Source organism: Trachemys scripta, chromosome 4 (assembly GCF_013100865.1).
Source record: "Trachemys scripta elegans isolate TJP31775 chromosome 4, CAS_Tse_1.0, whole genome shotgun sequence".
Classification (NCBI taxonomy): Eukaryota; Metazoa; Chordata; order Testudines; family Emydidae; genus Trachemys; species Trachemys scripta.
The window spans coordinates 21171875-21193779 of NC_048301.1; the positions used below are offsets into that span (position 1 = coordinate 21171875).

General features: G+C 46.4%; 1 long non-coding RNA gene across 1 annotated transcript; it reads left to right on the top strand.

The window, feature by feature from the left end:
* Positions 1-5204: 5204 nt before the first annotated feature.
* On the top strand, positions 5205-20245 carry LOC117876071. Its single transcript, XR_004645419.1, has 3 exons — positions 5205-5358; positions 19532-19611; positions 20124-20245. It is a non-coding gene; the product is annotated as an uncharacterized LOC117876071 (long non-coding RNA).
* The last annotated feature ends 1660 nt before the right edge of the window (positions 20246-21905 follow it).

Here is a 21905-nt window from a genome sequence, read left to right on the forward strand (position 1 = left end):
CCTGCAGGAGCAGTTTTTATACCATGTGAGAATTCTGCAGAACGGCTTTGAATGAAGGGTAAACCATACATAGAGAACTGGCTTTTGGCTGCCACCCAGGAACGTGAGCTTGAGTGCTTTGTTCAGATTCCGCAGTATTGTATTGTGCAAAAATACCAAGATTTTCTAATTCTCCCTCATCACAAGGTGTGATTAGTGCAGGGTGCTACTGGCAAGGTGCTGCTGATATCCATATAGCATAGTGGTGGGTGCATCAGTGTTGTGGGAGATGACAGGACATATACAGACACAATGTGCTTCTGCAGAGTAAGGCTATGTCTACGCTTAAAATGCTACAGTAGCACTGCGGCCCACTGTAGTGCTTCAGTGTAGATATATACTACAGTGATGGAACGGGGGGCGGTTCTTCTGGCACTGTAGGTAACCCATCTCCCCAAGAAGAGGTAGCTAGGTCAGTGGAAGAGTTCTTCTGTTGACCTAGCACTGTCTACACCAGGGGTTAGCTGTGCTCAACCACATCTCTCAGGTATGTGGATTTTTCACCCCCTTGAGAGATGTAGCTGTGCAGATGTAACTCCGACAATGACCTCCAACCTGGAAGTCCTTCAATATCCAGATATGTAGAAGGGTGGCAGCCTGACAATGACACTGGGCAGAGTTGAGGTTGGTTACATGACCTTTTGCACTTTCATACTTTCTGATATTTGAGCTGGGTTTTCAAAGTGTAACCTTAACTCCCAGTTTCTAGGCTTTCCAACACTTGTGCCTTTCTGGAGGGTTTTGCCCTGAAAATGACTGTGGAAATGGCCTTGTGGGTTTCCATGGTGACTGTGTCTGACTCCAGATCAAATTGTTCAAGAGTACTAGTAAAGAAATGTGGTGGGAGATAGGGTTTTTTGTTGTTTTTTTTTCTAATTGCGAGTTCACCCTTGGATCTGAAAGCCCAGCTGTATTCTTTCTAGCTCATACATCTTCACTACCAAGAAATGTTCTGCAGCCAAATGCTGTCCTGCCTTACACCTGGGCAACCCCTTTCCCTTCACATGATGCCTTCACCTGTATCTTCAGTGGGGGTGGCAAAGGTATACGGTACTCTGTTAGTCCTGTAATTGAAAATTGGTGAACAGTTCTGTTAATGACTGACAAGATGGGCTAGCTACCAACACATTTTTTTCTGAGGGTGTGTCTACACTGTAGTCCCGGGGTGTGATTGCAGCTCATGTAGACACACCTGAGTTAGCGTTAATCTAACTAGCTCAGGTGCCTGAGCAGTGAAGCTGTGGCAGCACGGGCTTCAACATGGGCTGTACAAGCCTGCCTGAACCCTGGGCTAGCTGCATCCCATGCTGCTGAAGTTTCACTGCTCCAGTACCCAAGCTAGCTAGATTGGGTAGGTGTACATGAACTGCAATCAGACCCTGTGATTGTAGAGTAGACATAACCTTAGTAGCTGTCCTGGCTCAACCAGGCCATCGGGAGCCCAAAGCACTATGAAACCATTCTGTCCCTAAAGCAACTTCATAAAAATAGCACTTTCTTTACTTGACAGATGTGCTCCATGAGCCTGATTCAAAGCTGGCTGAAGGCAATGGAAAGATGCCCATTGATTCAGTGGGCTTTGGAGTCAGTAGAACCATACTTGAAATAACTGATAGACATTTGCAGCTTTAACTCCCAACTGAACAAACTTTTTGGCTGGGATTTATTAGAGGAGAAGGATCCAGGCAACTCAAGAAAGCTGGTCATCTAGCAGACAGTGGCTGCTACACTACTTATCACTTACAACAGGCTAACTTGCTACACAGGGCTTTCAGGAACATTGTCTGAGATCAATACACAACACCTCGTTACCATTTCATTATGATCTCTTCCTTTGTCCATAGTTGTTGACAGGGTATAAACACTTAGATCCATCTCACTCTGTAACATTAGTTTCGTTAGATGACAATGTGTGGACATGTCCACAAAACCTACCCTGTGAAGAGGAAGGTGGTCTTGAGGCTGCTGTGATCTGTAATTTGTTTGAATTTTTCAACACCTTGCACATGCAAGACAGAAATAACGATTTTTACACTTCATGGTCTTTTAATCTGATGGTCCCTCCGCCGCCCCAACTAAGTATATTTCAGAAAAATCATTCTGAACACGTCTCTTGCAAAGAGCTTTGCAAAATTAAATGTGAAGGAACATAAATCCACACCGTGTAGAAGTCAAGCATAGGAGTTTATTACGTACAGCGCTGACGGAGTGTCATCTTGCTTATTTGGCTCAGAGACACTGTCAATCAATTGATTACAATGGAATATATGGATTTTCCATGGGCGGGGGAAGGTGACAAGGTAGGCAGTTCCACGACCCTGGATAGGTCTAGCAGCAAGACAAGATAGCACAGTAGCCAATGGTTAAAAGGTTATATAATGTCTTCGCCCATGGTCTTAAGTTTACAAGTTAACATTTCATTAATACTTTGATAAAATGTATTAGTATAAAATATATATATGTATGTTGAATTTTGATTTGGGGTTCATAGAAATGAAGTAGCTCCTTTGGTTGTTCAACAGGTACATTCCTAGGGGTTAAAGCAAAGAAACAGTGAAAGTATATGGCAATAAAGATTGTCTCCTTTGTGTTTTAAGGCAGGCATTGGTCCCTGGGAAAGGGAGATGGGAGGAGGCCGTATCTAATACTGACATGTTCCAATCTTTCATAAACTCAAGGTTGAATGTGTGGGAAAAACATCACCCTACAGAAAAAACTAACACAACAGAAACAGGGTGTCTTTGTTCAATTTGCTACTTGAATAAGACATAATTATTCAGTACTCAGCTTCAACACCTGTCAATTTGCTGATGAGGCTTATTTTAGCAAAGCAAGGTTATCTTTTGTTTATTCTGCTTCTCTTAGCTAATCACTATTTGTTAGGCCTCTGGTCTCTTGACCAAACTCTGAACTTTGGGCCTGGAAAAGAGCTAGCACAATCCATATACTAGGTTGTTATATAAAATGCACATGGATTTTAACCCTTCAAAATGTCATCCATACAAATAATTATAGAGCTGGCCAGAACTTTTTTTTCCCCTCAACAGAAAATTTTACATTTTCAGCAAAAAAAACAAAAATCAAAATATTTTGACCAAAAAAAAAAAAAATGAAATATTTCATCCGAAAGCTGAAAAACTTAAATTCAGAAATGCTGCCATAGTGCCTTATGAGAGTTGTAGTCCGGGTGCCTCCTGCGCCTAATCCCTCTACAGGCCGGGCTCCCTGGTCAGACTACATCTCCCATGATGAACCAGGGTGTCCCCTCTTGATCAGTGCATCACTGAAGTCCCTGGCCATGGTACATACTGTAGTTTAGTTGGGGAGCCCTGCCCATAGAGGAGAATGGGGATATGAGGAAAACAAACTACAACTCCCATGAAGCACGGTGGCAATATTTCTGAATCAAAATATTTGGGGGCTTGGGAGTTGCTTTTATGACAAATTAATTTTCTGCAGAAAAACTTGTTTTTGTCAAAAACCCTATTTTCCATTGGAAAAACAGGTTTATTGATTGAATTTTGTGTTAACCAGCGCTCATTATAGCCCCTACAAGCCATCTGCAATGTACTGCTTTACACAGAGCTAACCTCCAGAGAATCCCACAAACACCCATTGTACTACCTGTGTTGGCCTGCTAAACCCAGGATTGCGAGTTCAATCCTTGAGGGGGCCATTTAGGGATCTGGGGCAAAAATCTGTCTGGGGATTGGTCCTGCTTTGAGCAGGGGGTTGGACTAGATGACCTCCTGAGGTCCCTTCCAACCCTGATATTCTATGCTGAAGAAACGTGCTTCTCCCTACAATAGAGAGGCTGTTGGTATAAGGCTGGGGTATGATGGCTCCCAGCTGTTTTGAAGTCCATCATAAATTCTCTAGGCCAAATTCTGCCCTCACTTATCCCACTATCACCCCGGCTGGAGTTTAGTACTGCTCTGGCTTGTAGTGGTGTGCTGGCCTAGGTGTACCAGCAGGCAGAATCTGAACCTCCATTTGTTGTTTTATTCTTTGTGGCAACACACACAATTCCTCACTCCCAGATGTAAGAGAAAACAGCCACGTTTTTGAAAAGGTGTTAGAAATGTTACACGTTAAACCCCAGAAATAGGGACTGAACTGAACATTTGCTCAAACCTGGGGCAGTTTAAGCAATTCTGACCAAAGCTGCTGCTCTGATGGTATGGGAGACTATGCAACTAAAAAGCCAGAGACCCCATGAGCGCCAGGATGGAACGCAGGCTTTCCTACCTGACTCCACTGAACTGGTACCTACAGGAGGTTTTTATCTGAAACATTTCCCAGTGTTGCTAACCAAGAGTGTGGCTCTGGCTAGACCAGGATGTAAGGGTGCCTGGGATAAGGATGTAGTAGCTGACACATGCTAGCTAACGCATTCTAAAACCCGCACGTAGACTTCGACACAGGCTAAGATGAGGGGGAATTAGGCTTTAATTCAACCAGCTAACTTGTTAAAGCCCAGTGGTGGGAAGTTCTTCAGAAAAAGCCCAGTGTAAACACAAAGGCAGTAAAAACAATGAGGAGCCTTGTGGCACCTCAGAGACTAACAAATTTGCCCAAATAAATTTGTTAGTCGCTAAGGTGCCACAAGCCTCCTCGTTGTTTTTGCTGATACAGACTAACATGGCTACCCCTCTGAAACCTGTCACAAAGGCAATAGCTATTTTTGAGAATTGTCTCTACTTAGGGACATTAATGTGTCTCCCATTGACCTTCTACCCACCAGTAATGGCTTTGTGTTACTCAAAGTTTTTTTCATGTACCGGGGTGGCTGACAAAATGGATGGACAACACATGGCAAGTTGGTAATCTGCAAATAGGCTCTGTTGCTTAATGGCTTGAGCATCCTTTCCTCCATTATCTGAGACACAGGCAATATTCACCCCTTGCAAGGTGCCCTTTATTCATGGCTTCACTCCAGTGCTTATGGGGTGACTTATCAAGACATTTATTTTATTGTCAGCCATTCCCATGTTGCTCATCACTTTACTTTCACAGCATCACACAAACATTAGTGAATTTATTCTCACAACACCCTGATGAGATAGGAAGTACAGTAAAAAGAAGAACAGGAGTACTTGTGGCACCTTAGAGACTAGCAAATTTATTAGAGCATAAGCTTTCGTGTCTGGGCTGATTGCAGGAGGAGATGGAGGCATGCTGCTAGCTCCTGAGGCGGGAGAGCCTGCGCACCAGGATCCGGAGGCCAACCAAGCTGGAACACTCCCTGATACCCTGATGGAGGACGTCACAGGAGAACAGACCGGAGGACCCCCCGCAGCAGAGAACCTGGCATTTATGGTAGGAAGTGACCCAGGGGAACTTGAGAGACAAACAGTGTTAGAGCCGCATAGGCGCTTGGCGTGTTGTGGGCGGATCCCTGCTGAGCGGGTGGCAAGGGGAGCCTGCCACTACAGGGCCCTGGGCCAGGACGTGGTGGAGAGGGCGGGCCCGGGTCCCCCTACCACCACTAACCCCGAATCGTGAGGAATCCTAGGGGCTCTGGCTGCTAGGCTGCGCTACCCCGCTTGTGAAGGGGATTGTATGGACTCTGGCCATTAGGCTGCACTATCCCGCCAGACAGGGGTGATTGTGTGGAAGGAGGCCAGTAGGCTGCAACCAGCTGCCCACAGAGAGGCGGGTGCAGGAACTTGAGTGGCGAGGTGCTGACACCCCATCGTACTCCTGCCGCAAAGGGGCACTGCGGTGCCAGACCTGCCACAGTAACTCTGAGGTTCTACACTGTATTATTACTCCCATTTTACATGTAAGGAAACTGAGGCACATTCAAATGCCTTTCCCAAGGTCTCACGGGAAATTTGAGGCAAACCTAGATTTTCCAATTCCTAGTCCTGGCCCTTAATCCCAAAACCATTATTTTTCCAGTAAATAAAGCTGAATGCATAAAGTTAAGCACTTCATAAGTGTTTGCAAGAGAAGGCGCAAATGAGCAGCCAGAGCAGAGTGGCTTCCAGTGTGTTGAGAGGCAGTATCATTAGTCTGGCTCTAGTTACTGTATCAAATTCTCACCATCCACGTTGCTGAGCAGGGTATGAAAAGCAGGAGAGAGAGATGTGACCTTCGCCTTCTTGCACAAGTGTCATTGCAATGAGAGAGAGCAGTGTTAACGGTGGCCAGGGAAAGCTTTAGAAAGTGTAATGGATTTTCTTTGCTGTGTGTAGCTTCTGACCCCAGTGCGATCCTTACAAAGAAAAACTCAGTCTGCACTCTAATATGTGCTCCAGATTACAATCCAGTTAGTAAATCTGCCCATTGTCCCACCTTCTGTCCCCCAGGAACTGCTGGCCTTTGTTCCCTGCAATAAACTGATAGCACACATTTCTGTCAGACCTGTACAATGCAGAGCGCTTCCTGTTGGGAGAGGTCCAGGGGGTGCAAAGTCCAGACGTCTCTTGGCTCTGGTTACACAGTCACTGTTTGCTGCTGTTGCATAACATGGCAGAAGGAAAGCAGGATGGGAGCATCGGAAATGAGATGTAACACGAAGGGTTCTTTGAGACATTCAGTGTTTGCACTTACTCTCCCTGCTTGTGAATGGACAGTGAGGAAGGTTGACTGCTACTTTAGTGCTCCCCCCCGCTTTTAATCTTGCAATAAACAGTCATGTGGCATATGGGGGGCATGGGAGAGATAGTACCTTTGGCTGATTCGAAATGCCGCTCTCCTTGAGTGATGTTTCCTCTCTCGGGTCCTCACTGTACACCCAGCTCTCACCTGTGGCTCCACGTAGCTGTAAGTTTGCGACAGCGGCCACACCCCGGTAAACTACCTCAGCAGGCGGGCTAAACCAGCTGAGGGTAACCGGAAGTGTGGAAACTGACGGTGATTTAGGGATTGCCCTCCCAATCATACGAAGACTGTTCTGTGCAGCAATGCATTGTGGAAGGTGAAAGGCACGACGGGGCACTATAGAAGTCCTGGCTATCCACTGCAGCTAGAGAAGCCTCCAATTGTAACAGCCTGTGTGCTACTGGGGCAAGCTTCAGCATCCGAGAGAATGGGATTGTCCCAGTGCAACGACTCTCCCATTTTAATCAACCTCACGCACACGTCATTCATGCACATCTCTCTTTCTCTCTAAAAGAGAGAACATGAAAATGTCATTGTTGAACCGATGGACTATGTGAGAAACCATCATAAAGTGCAAGACTTGGGAACTTAAATGGTTGGGATGTTTGAAAACAGGGATTCAGGCACATTGGAAAAACCATATCAAGAGGGCAAAATCACAAAACATGGATGAACACGATTCTTTATGCATTCTGCATTTGCAAGATCTTTGGGGCCATTGATGCTTCTGCTAAAATAGCCTCTGCTTCCTAGAAGAGCCTTGCTTTCAAAAGGTGCGCCGAGCCGTTTTCAGTATTCTAGATGTAGCCTGTTCATTACAAAACAGAGACGGCATAATCCAGTGCAAGGTGGTAGAACCTTTTCACTGCTGTGGACTGGATGCTAGTTTGAAGGCACCTCCCTGGCCACAGCCAAACATAATTCCAGAGTCTAGAATCAGATCATTCTTGTAGGGTAGAGGATTTAGCCATTAAGGACTAGTTTTGTTTGAATCCAGCTCTTACTGTACAGTGGTTTCCCCCAAAGGGGTAGATCAGCAGCTTGGGAGAATTCAGGCGAGTTCTCATTGTCATGGAGGCCACTCTTACGGGTACCTCTGCACTGCAGCTGGGCACGTGCTTCCTAGTGTGGGTAGACAGACGGGGCTAGCTCAAGGGGAGATAGCACAGTAAAAGGAGCAGAGTAGCTGGGGGTAGCATGGGTGGCAGCTTGGTCTAGCTGCCTGCATACAAACCCAGCTAGACTTACTCGGACAGTTAGCCCAGACACAGCCCAGGTTACATCACGCTATACGAGCTGCTTTTAGCACATTAGCTCTGCTCGAGCACACTCCCAGCGGTAGTGTAGACATACTCTTAAAGGCAAACTTCAAAGTAGGTCTCTGTGAGCAAAGGGTCTTACGGTAGCCTTCCCTTTTCCAGGGCTGAAATGTGTCTTACCGTAGCCTTTCGTTTTCCGGGGTTGCATGTTTGTTTGTTTGTTTTTAATGTAATAAAATATTTAATATTTTCCACAAAATAAAATCGCTTGGCCGCACATTTTCTGGGCACATCCTGTCATATGGCTGTCATTCAAGAAGGTATTAGCTGGTTGGTTGGGAATAGGCTGGCCTTTCATGTGTGCTGTCTCCAATCCCTACATCAAAAGACAAGTCAGTGCTTTCAGACGGAGCGTTGCATCAAAGCAAACTGCAAAGGCTTGGTAAAAATGAAAGGGGTTTGTAAGGTTCCGAAAGAGGGGAAGAGTTTGCGGCTGTTTAGCAGTGGCGTTATCAGAATTACTTCCCGATGAGGCTGGGAAGTCTGCACTTTAGCATCTCTGGAAAAGCTGGCCTCTGGAGTTCAGGGGACCAATGGCCACAGCTAAACTCATCAATTTTTTTCCCCACCAAAAAAGCAAGTCTGTTGTCCTTTGTGTTGTGGGCCCAGCCTTGAAAAGTGAACCCGCACTTGCCCGATCCCTCCTGCTGAAAGTCCGCCAAATAATCTCTTCCAGAAACTCACCTGATATCCATAGTCCCCCAGCTCTGGCCTTTGTGGACTGTGAAATCTGTGGTTACCATTCCCTCTAGTGTTTTGCGGGGGACCCCTAAACCAATTTTTGAGTGACTGTGGGTAGTGAGGGCCAGAAGGCCTGCCACCAAGGCCTCGAAGACTAGCTCTGTCCTGGGGGCCAGTTAGCTGCGTGCACTTCAGTCAATTCTCTGCTGAGAAGCCAGTGTGGCCTCAGGATACCCTTGGAGCACTTTAATAGCTTGAGGAAGCACATAGTCTAATGGGTCAAGCATAGATCTCGTCGTAAGGTGTGTCTGCATTCCAACCTTCTGTGCTCCTGGTCAAGTCACTCCCAGGTGGAGTTTTAAAATGTAGCCAGTGTTCTTTTGGTGTGATTTTGTTGGGGGACAGGGGAGGGTTAGTTGTCCATGCACAAAAGCCTTAAACTTCTTAAGCAAAGTAAGTATCGCTCCTCTTCTTCCCCACCCAGCACTGTGATATGGTAACTGAACAAGGGCCAAAGGGAATGTTTTCAAACTTTCCAAATATATAAAGAAATGATCCATTTTCCCCCGTGGCCTGAGTCAAAGTACAGAAAACTTCCACTGAGAGGGGAGACTGAGTGATCAATGCGGAAGACGTTCCATTGCAGCTTTAACTAGGGGTTTATCACAAAGGATAATCTTTTATAGTATGACAAGCACAAGCCAGTCAGATCACTTGGTTTGCCAAGCCTGTTTTTATTAAAGAAACTTCATACCAACTTTCCCAATAACTCGACTAGTAAAGTGGATTAGTACAATTACAGTGAAGCCTCTCTCAATCCTCCTAAAATAAAGGGATAAAAACACTCCCTTGTGGCTACTCTATAAATGTTACTGAGGGCCAGATCCTCAAAGGTATTTAGGTGCCTAAATACCCATTATTGGGAATTAGGTACTTAAATATCTTCGAGGATCTGGGCCCAAATCTTTTGTAAGCTGCGTGCACTCGCCAAACCCCAGCTCCACTGAGGTTGAGTCACCTCCGCTGACGGAAGTATTCCTCTGGCTCATCATTCGCAGCACCGAGTGCTTTCATATAATGTTTGTTTTTAAGTAGCAGTTAGTTGATGAGTAAATGGACTATAATTGCTTTTCATGTGCTAGCACAAAAATGAGCTCTTTGAGTTTTGCTGTTGCTAGACCACTCATTTGTAGCTAAAATACCAGCCAGTCCAGTCCATGACCCCTTCCTCTTCCCCGTCTACCATCCTACAGATTTGAATGTGACTGTGTACACATTTTAGAAGAAAGCTGCTATCCTACTGTGTAAAGTGCCTTCATTACATCCATGTGAATAATTGCTGAAACGGATCTAAAAGCATATGCATTCTGCACATCACGGAACTTGCAGATTTTCTGAATGTATTGCACTTCCCTCAGTGGCTTGCGGTGTGCTTTGTAAAAACGTTGGGTCTGATTCTCATCTCATTTGCAGTTATAGTGAGTGTATGTATGTGTGTATGTGTTTGTTTTTTCCTGGTGTGGCTTCATTGACTTCAAAGGATTTACACCAGTGCCAGAGGGAGGAGAATCAGGTACATTGGCTAGACACTGTGTGCTTCAGTTGACACTAAAAGGTTATTTCATAGAGGTGGCCACAGCCTGATTATTACTCGGCTGGAGCCAGCAATTTGGGGCGGGAATAAAGTTTGAGTTGAGTAAGGCAAGCAAATCTCTTCTGCTCTATTATTTAAATTCAGCTGCTAAGAGCAATAATTTCTTCAGCAACGGCATCCCACCTGCTGCAGACTTCACGGTATCTAGAGGTCTACTGTTGCAAATGGGTTACTTGGAAGATGAAAATTAAGAGCTGTAAACGCAACGTGATACAAACAGTGCAGAGGCAAAATAGGTAGTTGTCTGCATATATGCAGTAACTTTTATACCTTAAGGTGCTTGGTTTAGAACAGCAAATATTTCAGGTCTATTATATCTAAAAACATACTATTGATATCTACTGAGGGAGGGGAGATTGTATCACTACACATTAGTTTTATTATGAGATTTTTTTTTTTTAGACTGGTTATATTTAAAAAAAAATTATTAGGGCTTTTGTTTGTTACTATACAAGTAAAAAACCAGATTAGTCAAATCTATGCACCTACATGGTGTTTTAAGCCTACCATGTTAGTATTTAGAGCAAGAACGCTGTGATGATCTGTGCATTGCAATCATCCGGTGAAAGGTGTGACAACACCTTTCGCTGGATTATCTCAATGGGCTTTCAAAAATAGGACCTTCTTCATGCTTCATAGAGGCGGAAGTAGAGGCCCAGGGAGGTTAAGTGATTTGCCCAAGGTCACACACAGAGTGTGTGGCAATAACAGGATTGGAATTGAGATCTCCTGGTTCCTAGCCCTTGTGACTAGTCCGTGCTGCGTTGAATTGCTATTTAGAAAATGGTATATAAGGAGTTTTTAAAAAAATCACCTTTTAGGAACTAGTCTCCTTCTCTGACTGAGTTTTTCCAGCTTTATACAAGGCTCGGTTTGGGGGATGGACCAAGGTGTAGACTAGTATTTTTATTATTAATTAATAATTCATATAGCATCACAGGTCTACATGGTGCTTTTCAGAACATCAAGGAAGATATGCTCCCTCCTACAAAGAGTTTTCAATGGTCCTCCAAACACTTATGGATGTGAGTAAGTTTACTCAGACAAGTAGGCCAATGTCGATGAAATCACTGGGATTACTTGTGTGAGTGAAGGTACGCACATAAAGAGCCAGATCCTGCAAGTATAAGAGTGACAAGAGACGACACCAAAGAACAGTATGGGGAAGGCAGGATGTGGAGTCAAGGTGGGAAGGAACTGAAGTAGGACAGAGGGTACCTGAAAGATTAGGCTATATGTGCCTAAACAGACAAGGCCTTCTATCTGTGACTGCTAGCAGCAAATATCTCCAATAGCTGGTGATGGGACACTAGATGGGGCGGGATCTGAGTTACTACAGAGAATTCTTTCCCAGGTGTCTGCCGGGTGGGTCTTGCCCACATGCTCAGGGTCTAACTCATGGGTACTGGAACGGGGGAGATTAGGGGGCCATGGCCCCATCACTTTTAAAGTGGGAGAGTTATGCATTCCCACTTTTTACCAGCTGTAAGGGTGAGCGTCAGGGGGCAGAGAGGAGTGAGCTGGGGCAGCATCTTGGAGGGGGGGGAAGAGGCAGCCTGGGGGAGGGGCCTCAAGGGGAATGGGTGGTGCAAGGGTGTGGGTTCGGGGGAACGGGAGCTTGGGGGCGGGGTAGGGCCACAGTTCAAGCACAGGTGGGGCCCCCCACTCTTAGGGAGCTTCCGCTGCTCCTGGTCTAATTGATCACCATATTTGGGGTTGGGAAGGAATTTTTCCTCCTGGATCAGATTGGCAGAGGGTGTTTCGCCTTCCTCTGCATCATGGGGCACGGGTCATTTGCAGGTTTAAGCTAGTGTAAATGGTGGATTCTCTGTAACTTGAAGTCTTTAAATCATGAGTTGAGGACTTCAGAAACTCAGCCAGCGGTTAGAGGTCTATTACAGGAGTGGGTGGGTGAGGTTCTGTGGCCTGCAATGTGCAGGTCAGACTAGATGATCATGATGGTCCCTTCCGACCTTAAAGTCTATGAGTCTGCGTCCTGGAGAGTTTGCCCATTTGTAGTGCTGAATCGCTTGTAAGGATGAGAATCCTCCACTGTGAATTCCTCACCTTTTGTGGTTGCAAAGCTGATCACTCAAATTCTTTAAATATATATTTTTGTACTCATTTTTTTAAAACATGTATTTTTGGCGTTTCATGGAAGATATTGTCATTGAAATCAATAGATTGCTACTGAGATAATAATGACTCCTTTTGAAGAGTTAGTCTCTGTCAGTGCTTAATTCACATATCAATGACTCCATAAACCACAATGGCTCTTTTGAAGCTGTCAAAATCAATTGTATCAATGACTGTTTGTAAGGATTGTCAGCACAGAGAGAACTCCCCTGATGAGCTGCCACAGACCCGAAGGAGCAAACGGTTTATCATGTCCGTGGTGCCTTGTCCATACTTGAGAATGGAAGGGTTTGTAAATGAACCCTTGTAAACACAAATGGCTCAGCCCATGCACACTAGCCATGCTGAATTGTCCTGTGCCCATGTGTTGCAATGCCTTCTGGGTACCTATCCCACAGTTCTCAGCATGACTCCTAGGAGTAGTGCACTCTGGCTTATTTTCACCAGGCCAGGCCACAGGTGTACTGTCAGGCACTAACAGGAGGACTGAACCTTTTCAACTTGTCTGGGTGCACAATGGCATTAACTTTGTTAGAGTGAATTGGTTATATTTGAAGTGGTTATTAAATCTGTTGAAAGGCCGCTTGTTCTAAGTGGTTAGTAGATCACTTGTAAACCATTTAGTGTTTGGATGCAGAATGTTCTGTGAATGTTTTAGGGGCCGTAGCCAGTTTAATGTCTCTATTATAGAGCAGTTCTTGGAGTTTGCACTTTATTTCTTTGATCGGTACACTATATCCCCTGCAGCATGCTGGGAACTGGTGTTAAATGGTTCCACAATCCATCTACGGAGTAACATACATGGATACTATTCTCAGGGAAGTCAGTGGGAATTGTTCTTGTTTGCACCAAGGCTGAATTTGACCTTTCTGTTTGAATGGCTCAGACCTGTAATTTCTAATGCCCAAAAGTGCTCCAGCATGAGAGGCCGCTGACATTTTGTGTTTGTTTCCAGACGTTTCAAAATGGACAAACCATCTGCCAAATTCTTAGAGAATTTATACAGTTGTGTTTGAAACCTTTTAATATGTGGGGCTATAATGGAGCCCTAATTACAGGAGCATTAACAGGCAATTTCCCTTTTCAGAGACTTTAATTAGATTTAAAGAAGTGACAGGGACTCAATGAATCACTCACACATGGGTGCAGTCTGCCCCTCCCCCCACTGTCTCTTGAAAAAAATACATGTGAAAGCTGAATTTAAAAAAAGTCTCTCAGACTTGTCTAGGCAGAAGTTGTATTTTCCCCTCCCATCCAGCTACATCCATTAGCATCTAATGAATGTACACATTAAAAATTCCAGGAAGCTGTTCTTAACAATCCTAGTAGGGAGACAGAGCTGTGGTCTAAGCACCAGATTGGAGACTCCTGATTTTCAAACCTGGGTACCTATAGACAGGCACTTAACTCAATATTTAGGCATCTAAACAGCTGGTCTGAGGCTATACGGAGGCAGAGCACCCAGCACTAACTTGGCTGTAGAATAAAATCTGAATCCTCGGGCCTTTTTAATTGGCTTCTCTAGTTTCCATTGGTTTTCCTTCCACCAGGTGGTAGCATACTGCACTTTGTACTAAAATATTCAGCTAACAATTAAATTGTGCACTTTCAGTGTCATACCCTATATGCACAGCATAAACTAAAGACCTAAGAACCTGAGCATTATAAACAGGGTTTGCCTTCATAAGCACGATAAAAACTGACACACAGACACAAGGGTCTGCCCTCCTTTCTCTACTATAATCCATAGTTCAATATAACACACAACAATTATTTCCTCTACCGATGCATAATGCAGGCATTCAGAATATACAGCACAAAACCAGGCTAAGGTACATATGGATAAAGATGGTATTTGCATTCTCAATCGGGCCATTTAAGAAAGAGTAGACATCAGATTTCCCCAGGAGAAAAAGGCAAAGAAGGCTAGTGTCGCAAATGTAACTAGGCAGTGCTTGAATTGAATTGTTACATGTGTTAGTGTGGATTTGTTTTTATTAGAGATGAGCCAAGGAGATGGTGTTTGGATTTCCATTAGCATCAGCGTTGGGATTTGTGTTCCAGGCATGATCAGAGGTAGGGTTTACACTTGGGCTTGGATTTGGCCAAATCCAGTAAATAAGCTCTCTTTTCTCTGACCTGAAGCAAAACTCTGGCAGAGGGTAAGTTCAGACCCGCGGGTTTGAAAGTGAGTCTGGACCTTCCCTTCTCCACCTTGGAAATTCAAAGGAATTCAGGTTTTGTCTAGTTCTTACTGATCTGTCACTCTCTCTCTGTCGTTGTCCTCCTCTGGATTGCCCCCAAGCATTGAGTTACTGAAAGTAAAAGTGTAGATTATGGCTAGTAAATCTGCAACAACTTCTTTACTAAAGAGCTCTTTGGTGTTACAATGAAGATATTGATACTGGATTTTAGCATGGTGGGACCTGGAGCCAAGATAACTATCCCAGGGAGCCTTGTCCTGTTGGTTTAGTGTAAACTATATATTGGTACATAGTAAAAGAGCACATGGAAAAAGTCTGCCCCTCTATTAACTATTTCTGTGAACATTTCCCCCTTCTCACGTGCCCTTTTTGTCACCCTTCACTTTGTGATTGTACTGCACTGTGTAACCGGCTGGCATGCCCCCGGGAGCTGGAGAGCCTGGGGCTAACCTAGGGTTACCATCCATTCATATTTCCCCGGACATGTCAGGCTTTTGCGTCTCTAAATAGCCGTCCGGGAGGAATTGGTAACAAGGTTAAAATGTCCAGGTTTTTTTTCTCCCTCGCCTCCCTCCCTTCCATGCAGAGTGCAGCTGCTGATTGGGAGGCTGGGCCGATTGAGCCGCTCCCATTGGCCTCCAGCAGCCAGAGCCCTCCCCTGCTCCCCTCTCCCGCTGCCTGCAGTCCTGTGTAACACACAAACCGACCCACCAGGCAGCGTGTTTTGCCTACACATGGAGCCAGAATGGTAAAGGGAGTCGGGGGAGGGGGCAGTCAGGGAACGGGGGAGTGTTGGATTGGTCCCTGGCCTCCACCTGCCACCCCCCCCCTCTGTGCGTCCCCACCCCATGGAATCCCCCCTGCCTGCCTCTCCCTTGCCTGCTTGTATTGCCAGAGCCAGCAGCAACTGCTGTCTGCTGCCCCCAGGTCCTAGGGCAGCCTGTCTTCCCATTAGTGGATGGTCCCCCATCCACTAATGGGAAGACAGGCTGACCTTACCCTGCCCTTCCACCCTAGCCCTGAGCCTCTCCAATGCCCCAAACCCCTCAACCCCAGCCCTCAGCCCCCTGCACCCTAATCCTCTGCCCCAGCCCTGAGCCCCCTCCTGCATCATGAACCCCTCATCCTCAGACCCACAGCACTCACCCCTGCATCTCCTCCTATCCCCAAACTCCCTCCCAAACCCCCTCCCCCCCTTCCCACATACCCCCTCCTGCCCTCAAACTCCCTCCCAAAGCCTGCACCCCTCCATTTGCACCGCCTCCCACCCCCAAACTCCATCCCAGAGCCTGTAGCCCTCACCCCCTCCTGCACACCCACCCCCTGCCCCAGCCCAGAGTCTGCACCCAGCACCCAAACTCTATCCCAGAGCCTGCACCCTGCACCTCTCCTGCACCCTAATCCCCAGCCCAGGACCTGCACCCCAGACCTCCTTTCCCCACCCAACCCCCCTCCCAGAGCCTTAGGCAGGTGGGGGGGTTCTGGGCACCACCAAAATTTCTACAACCCTGCCACCCATGCGAGTGGATAAGGGTCAGGGCAATCAGGGGACAAGAAGCAGGGGGGGTTGGGATTCTGAGGGGGGCAGTTAGGGGGTGGGAAGTGGTAGGGAGTGGATGGGGGCGGGGCGGGGGTGGGGCTAGGGCAGGGCTTCCCTCCCCACCCCAGTGTCCTCTTTTTTGATTGTGGAAATATGGTAACCCTAGGCTAACCCAACCTGATTACAGAATAATGAGCTTCCTGGAGAGGAATCAGCAGTTCCCCATGAAGAACAGAAGGTGGCTGCCCTAAAGAGGGGAGTCAGGGTTACGTGGTGATAAGGCAGGAGAGAGCCAGGTAGGACGCTCAGCAGGGAAGAGACAGGAAAGCTCTCCAGGCAGAGAGGCCTGAGAGACCCTGGCTAAAGCAGGGAAGTGACAGAGATACCCAGAGGGGAAGGTAAGAGGCTGTAGGAAGTGGCCCAGGAAACCCACAGCACAGGTAAAGGAGCAGACCTAGTTGTTTAGTACAGGACTTTGGGCTGGAATAAGGGGCACCGGAATGGGGGGACCAGGGGTCCATGGCCCTCCCAGTTTTTGAATGTGAACTGGCCTGGCCTATCCACTTTTTGCCACGGGTCCATCCCTGTCCCTCCTCTTCTCTCCAAGGCCCCACCCCCTGACCAGCCCAGCAGCTGGAGCCTAGTCGGGGAGCACAGGCAGTGGTAGGGAGCCAACGGACCCTCCATCTGCCCTAGGCGGGGGAGCAAGGGACACGGGCTGGAGGCTGCTCTCTGCCCCGCACCCACCCCCCCCGGGGCAGGTGGCGGGACCTGGCAGGGCCGAATTAACCTTTTGTTGGCTCAGCGCCAAAAATATTTGTGGGCCCCTATGGAGGCAATGGAGCATGGCACGGGGAGGTCAGTCCCCAGAGCAAGGGGCCAGTCAGGGGCATGGTATGGCAGAGGTGGCCCCACTCCGCCCAGCCCAGCGCGAAGGCACTATTTACAAATCAGCAGTTGCCAGATGCACAGTGGCCTGCCCGGCCCTGTGCTGCCAGTGTGCCCCTTCCCCTTGTGGGGCGGGCCCATGCCACACCACATAGCACCCCCACCCAAAACCCCATAGGTGTGACTCCATGGGTGCTCTGTAGCTGCTAAAGACAGGCTCTTGGCTGTTGCAGTGTTCTCGGAACTGCCTACTTGTTATCTCTTTCCAGATAGAACCAGATAGTAACTGGTTTTTGAAGAGAGCAGCTTGAAGTGCAGAAACGTGCTGCAGAAAGAAGGGAGCTGCAGTAACTGTGCCTGTGCCTCCTGTCTGTTTCTATGGAGCTTTGAGCTAGAAGACCCTGCTCTTTCGCTATTGCTGTTAACGTACACTCTTGGGAGATGTCCCCGCTCTCACCCACTCCCATGTGTCAGGAAGGCGAGATTCCAAACCTCCCAGATACCTGGCCATTCAAAACCCCATATCCTAGTTTCCAAAACAGCACCACAAACCGTTCCAATGGCAACACAGCCAGTTTCTCCCATTCCTACAAGATAGTAGAGCTGAATTATCGGAGGTGGCATAACAAAATATAACAATATGCAGATGAAGCTGAATTCAGAGGGAAGTGAATTAATGCCCAGCTGAAAATCTGAGACAGGATGCGTAATTAACACTGAGAGCAGGCTAGACTGTGGGTGGGAGGGTGTGGGTGCATGAGGTTGGAGATAGGTTCTTTCTTGCTACATATAATTTGTAAAAGTTTCTTTACAGTTAAAGTTTTTGCAGAAAACAAGAGAAACTGAAAATTAATCCAGCCTTCAAAATTCAGATCTGAGTCCAGGCTCCGAACCCCCGCAAAGCTGGTGTAGCCCATTTCTAGTAGAGACACTTCAGAAGCAAGCTGGTGCCAACATAAGCAAAGCTCAAAGGCTCCTCTTTCATTTTTCTGTATCATCTTTTCAATCAAGCCTTTCAGATTCTCTCTGTTGGAACTTTTTTTGTGTGTGTTGGGGGGGAGGACTTTGTAAGATATGTACAAATCTACACTAAAAATGTGTTTCAGAAGAGTAGTAATTGGAGATAAATCTCATTTTAAATCCAAATACAAATTTCTGCACCAGCCTGATGAAATTGAAGGATAAACAATGAATCCAGCTTTGCATTGCTTCTGTAGATAGTGGACTTTTTATCTCCTGCATTTTAATTTTCTCTCTGGCTTTACCCGCTAAACTGACACTGAAAAATTTGTCTGGTCTCATGGTGATTACTTTTGTGCCACATCACTGAGAAATGTCACTTATTTCCTTTTATTTGACCCGTAAAACACTCCTTTTTGGATTGGCCTTAATCTTTATCAGGCTTTGAAAGACTAAAAACCTCCAGCCTTCTCACACTTCCCCATACAAATCCTCCCCTCCTCCTTTTTTTTTTTTTTACCCATCATTTTCTAAAAAGCAATTCACCTTTTTTCTAAAGCGATGATTACAGGCTCTCAGTTTTTCAATACAAATGCAGTTCAATTTCAGAATTACTACACATTGTATCATAGCGTACATCCCACCATGCTAAGGAACCTTGCAAGGATGAAAACAAATCCCCCACAAATGGTGATTCAGAACATTATGTGCAAATCAGTAATTACACTAAGAACTAAAGACCCTACCCTGCAGAACTTACCCACACAAGTAGTGCTTGCTCTCATCAGTAGCCCCTCTGAAATCTGATTGCTTGGTCTGTCTTGCTATTTCTAAGGCACCTGCTAATTGAAGGGTGGGGTTTTCAACACTGAGTTTTGTGGGAGCAGAGTTGGGCCAACGCTGAGTGCTTTTTGAAACCCCTGCCTTTAGTATTGTAGTCAGAGCTCACATGAGTCAGTGTTGCAGATTCCGGCAAATGTAACTGTAACATCAAGAGAAGTAAAGTGAAAAAACACAAAGTCAAGTGGCGAGATGAATAGGATAATTGTTTTTTTTTTACAGGTGGGCTTACCTGTTTGTATTTACCCTTCTACATAATATGCTGGTGGTTGCGGCAGTGAACCTTTTGACTTTACCTTCATTACAAAATGTGATCATGTTTGAATATAGTGTAAATGCAAATAGTCAACGTGATACTGACCCTTACTTAGCAGTAACTGTAGACCAGGCAAATTAAGCTGGCCAACCACAATGAAACCCTGGTCCCATGATTTGTGCTGGTCTGAACTAACTGCTGTCATGGTCAGCATCATGTTATCTAACTTGATTGCAAACAAACACAATACAATGCTGCAGTGGAGACAAATCTTAAAAGAGCACTAAAGCTGTACTAAAATCTGTGGTTAATTTTTCATATTTGTTTGGCTCACATGGCTGACAAGGTTTGAGGCTAATGAGTGTAACATCAATACATACCTCTGCTCATTTTATTTGCTAATAGGTGGAGATTGGCTTGAACCAAAATCCTGGAACCACACTCTGAGGGATGTGAAATCTGAATCAAGAACTGAATGTAGGGATGTAAGTCCATCTATCCTATTCTATAATAGAATTAAAATGTCCAGATGTTCTCCCTCAGCATGGCAAATATTATGTTCATGAAACACACACAAGTTAGATAAAAACATAAATACTCTTTCTGCAATGTTGCAACATAACACTACTTTCTTTCTTAGAATTCAGAATGATAGCACATAGGAACCAAACAACAGAGAGAGAGAAAACAGGCTGCTCCCTAGGGTAGCGAGACATAACACCCCACCTGGCTTTCAGCTGGCTCTTATCAGAATAACACTGAGTGCACTTTCCCCTACAAAGCCCTCTAGCCTGCAAGCAGGACCAGGAAACCCTCTACTCTTAGTAATAGCTTGCAATTCCAACACAGTCCTCAGTCCACATCAAACATAACCTATATTAAAAATAATCCTTCACACTGCCTAAAATCAACATCCAGACCAAGAGGAATTCACTTCAGCACCTGTTCTTTGTAGTTACCTTGTTTAAAGACTTTTCTGTGGTGCTTATCATCACAGTATCTGCGCACCTCGGGTACCTTTAATGGACCTGTACCTGGGTGGTAGAGGAGGACCATCCCGACACTAAAGCAGGGGAATGGATGCACCGTGGAAGATGAAGTGACCGATCATTGCCAATTAGGAAGTCTGAGGCAGAGCCAGGATCTCCAGTATCCCACCCAGAACCCAAATGGTAAGACCAACCATCCCTATCCCCCCACTTCTGATTTGGGAGCGATTTGTGCCATGTTTCCTTTACGTGGGGCTGCCTTTCACCTCCCAAACAAACAGCAGTGTTGACACAATTAACAGTTGAATGTATGGGCACAAGTCACTTCTGCAGTGTTCCAGCTGAGAGCTGTGCCAAGTACTCCAAGAGAGATGCCAGGAGGCGATGCCAGGAATGACTGCATTTAATTGAATACACCTTTTTTTCCACATTCTCTTAAGAGTTATGTGAAATCAACAAAAAGCCCAAACTCAAGTTCCCAGAAGAAACAGTGAGATGAAGGTTAAATACCACCTTGTTCCCAGAGGGCAAAACCCTGTTTCCACGTCCATAGGTAGGGATGCTCCCTGATGTGACTCTGCCGGGGGCGGGGGGGGGGGCTGACAGGATTTCTGGAGACTGTGGGATGGCCGGGGGCACGTAGTCCTTCAATGTCACAGAGCCCATCTCTGTGGGGGCTCCCTCTGTTTCCTGGCAAAGCAGGGTGTAAATGTGGGACAGGGAGGAGCAGGGCTTGGGGCCAGAGGGGTTTGCTAATAACCAGAGCAGGGGAGCAGCAGTAGAGAGGCATGGGTAGCAGTGGGGGCTACCTGGCTTCACTTTTGCTGCTCGGTGGCCCAGGTGTGGGGGATTCCTTCCCCTTCTGTGGATTCCCCCCAGGCCAACCCAGGCTACTGGGACTGGAGGGAGGATTTCACCCTACGTAAGTATACACAAAAAGCCAAAGGGTTTTGAGTATTCCTTGTGAGCTAAGGTGGGAGAAATCTTGAGATCCTGGCTACCATAGAGCCTGCACTAGCCCAGACCAGAGCGAATGGTAGCTCAGGAGGAATCCGCTTGTGCCTATCCCATATTCTATCTGCCTTATCTGTAGACTCTGTAATTCTCCCCCTTGTTTCAGATCTTGTAATACAGGGTGAGTGGAGCAACCGGGTTGAGTCAGGAATGATCCAGAAACTGGCAACAGCTCCAGGGAGTGACCTGTTAACGACCAAACAGCAGTGAGACTAAATCCCCTCTAAGGAATCTGGGTTAGGTTTGGATCTCACACCGGCATATATCTGGAGTAATTCCACGCAGAGCAATATAACTACTCTGGATTTCCCCCAGTGTAGGCGGGAGAGGGTGGAAATTCTAATTGCACTTAACAGGATGTGGAGTTGCTGCTGCATCTAGAATCTCTTCTTAGCAGACTCTCTGCTTTCCCAGTTCCTATGTGACTTACGCTTTGTCTACACTACAGAGCTTTTAGCGACATGGCCGTGTCGACACAGCCGTGTCGCTAAAAGTTGGGCAGTGTAGCCACTGTTTGTCGCCACTTTTGCCAACAAAATACTTCCATCCCCAATGAGCGGCATTCGCATTGTCGACAGAGCGTTTCTGCTGACAACGCGCTGTTTATACTGACACTTGCCGTGGCAAAACGTTTGTCTTTTGGGATAGGGGTTAGCACCTCACTGTTTACCCCTTTTTCCAGATCATTTAGAACAGGGGTTCTCAAACTGGGGGTCAGGACCCCTCAGGGGGTTGGGAGGTTATTACATGGGGTGGTCACAAGCTGTCAGCCTCCA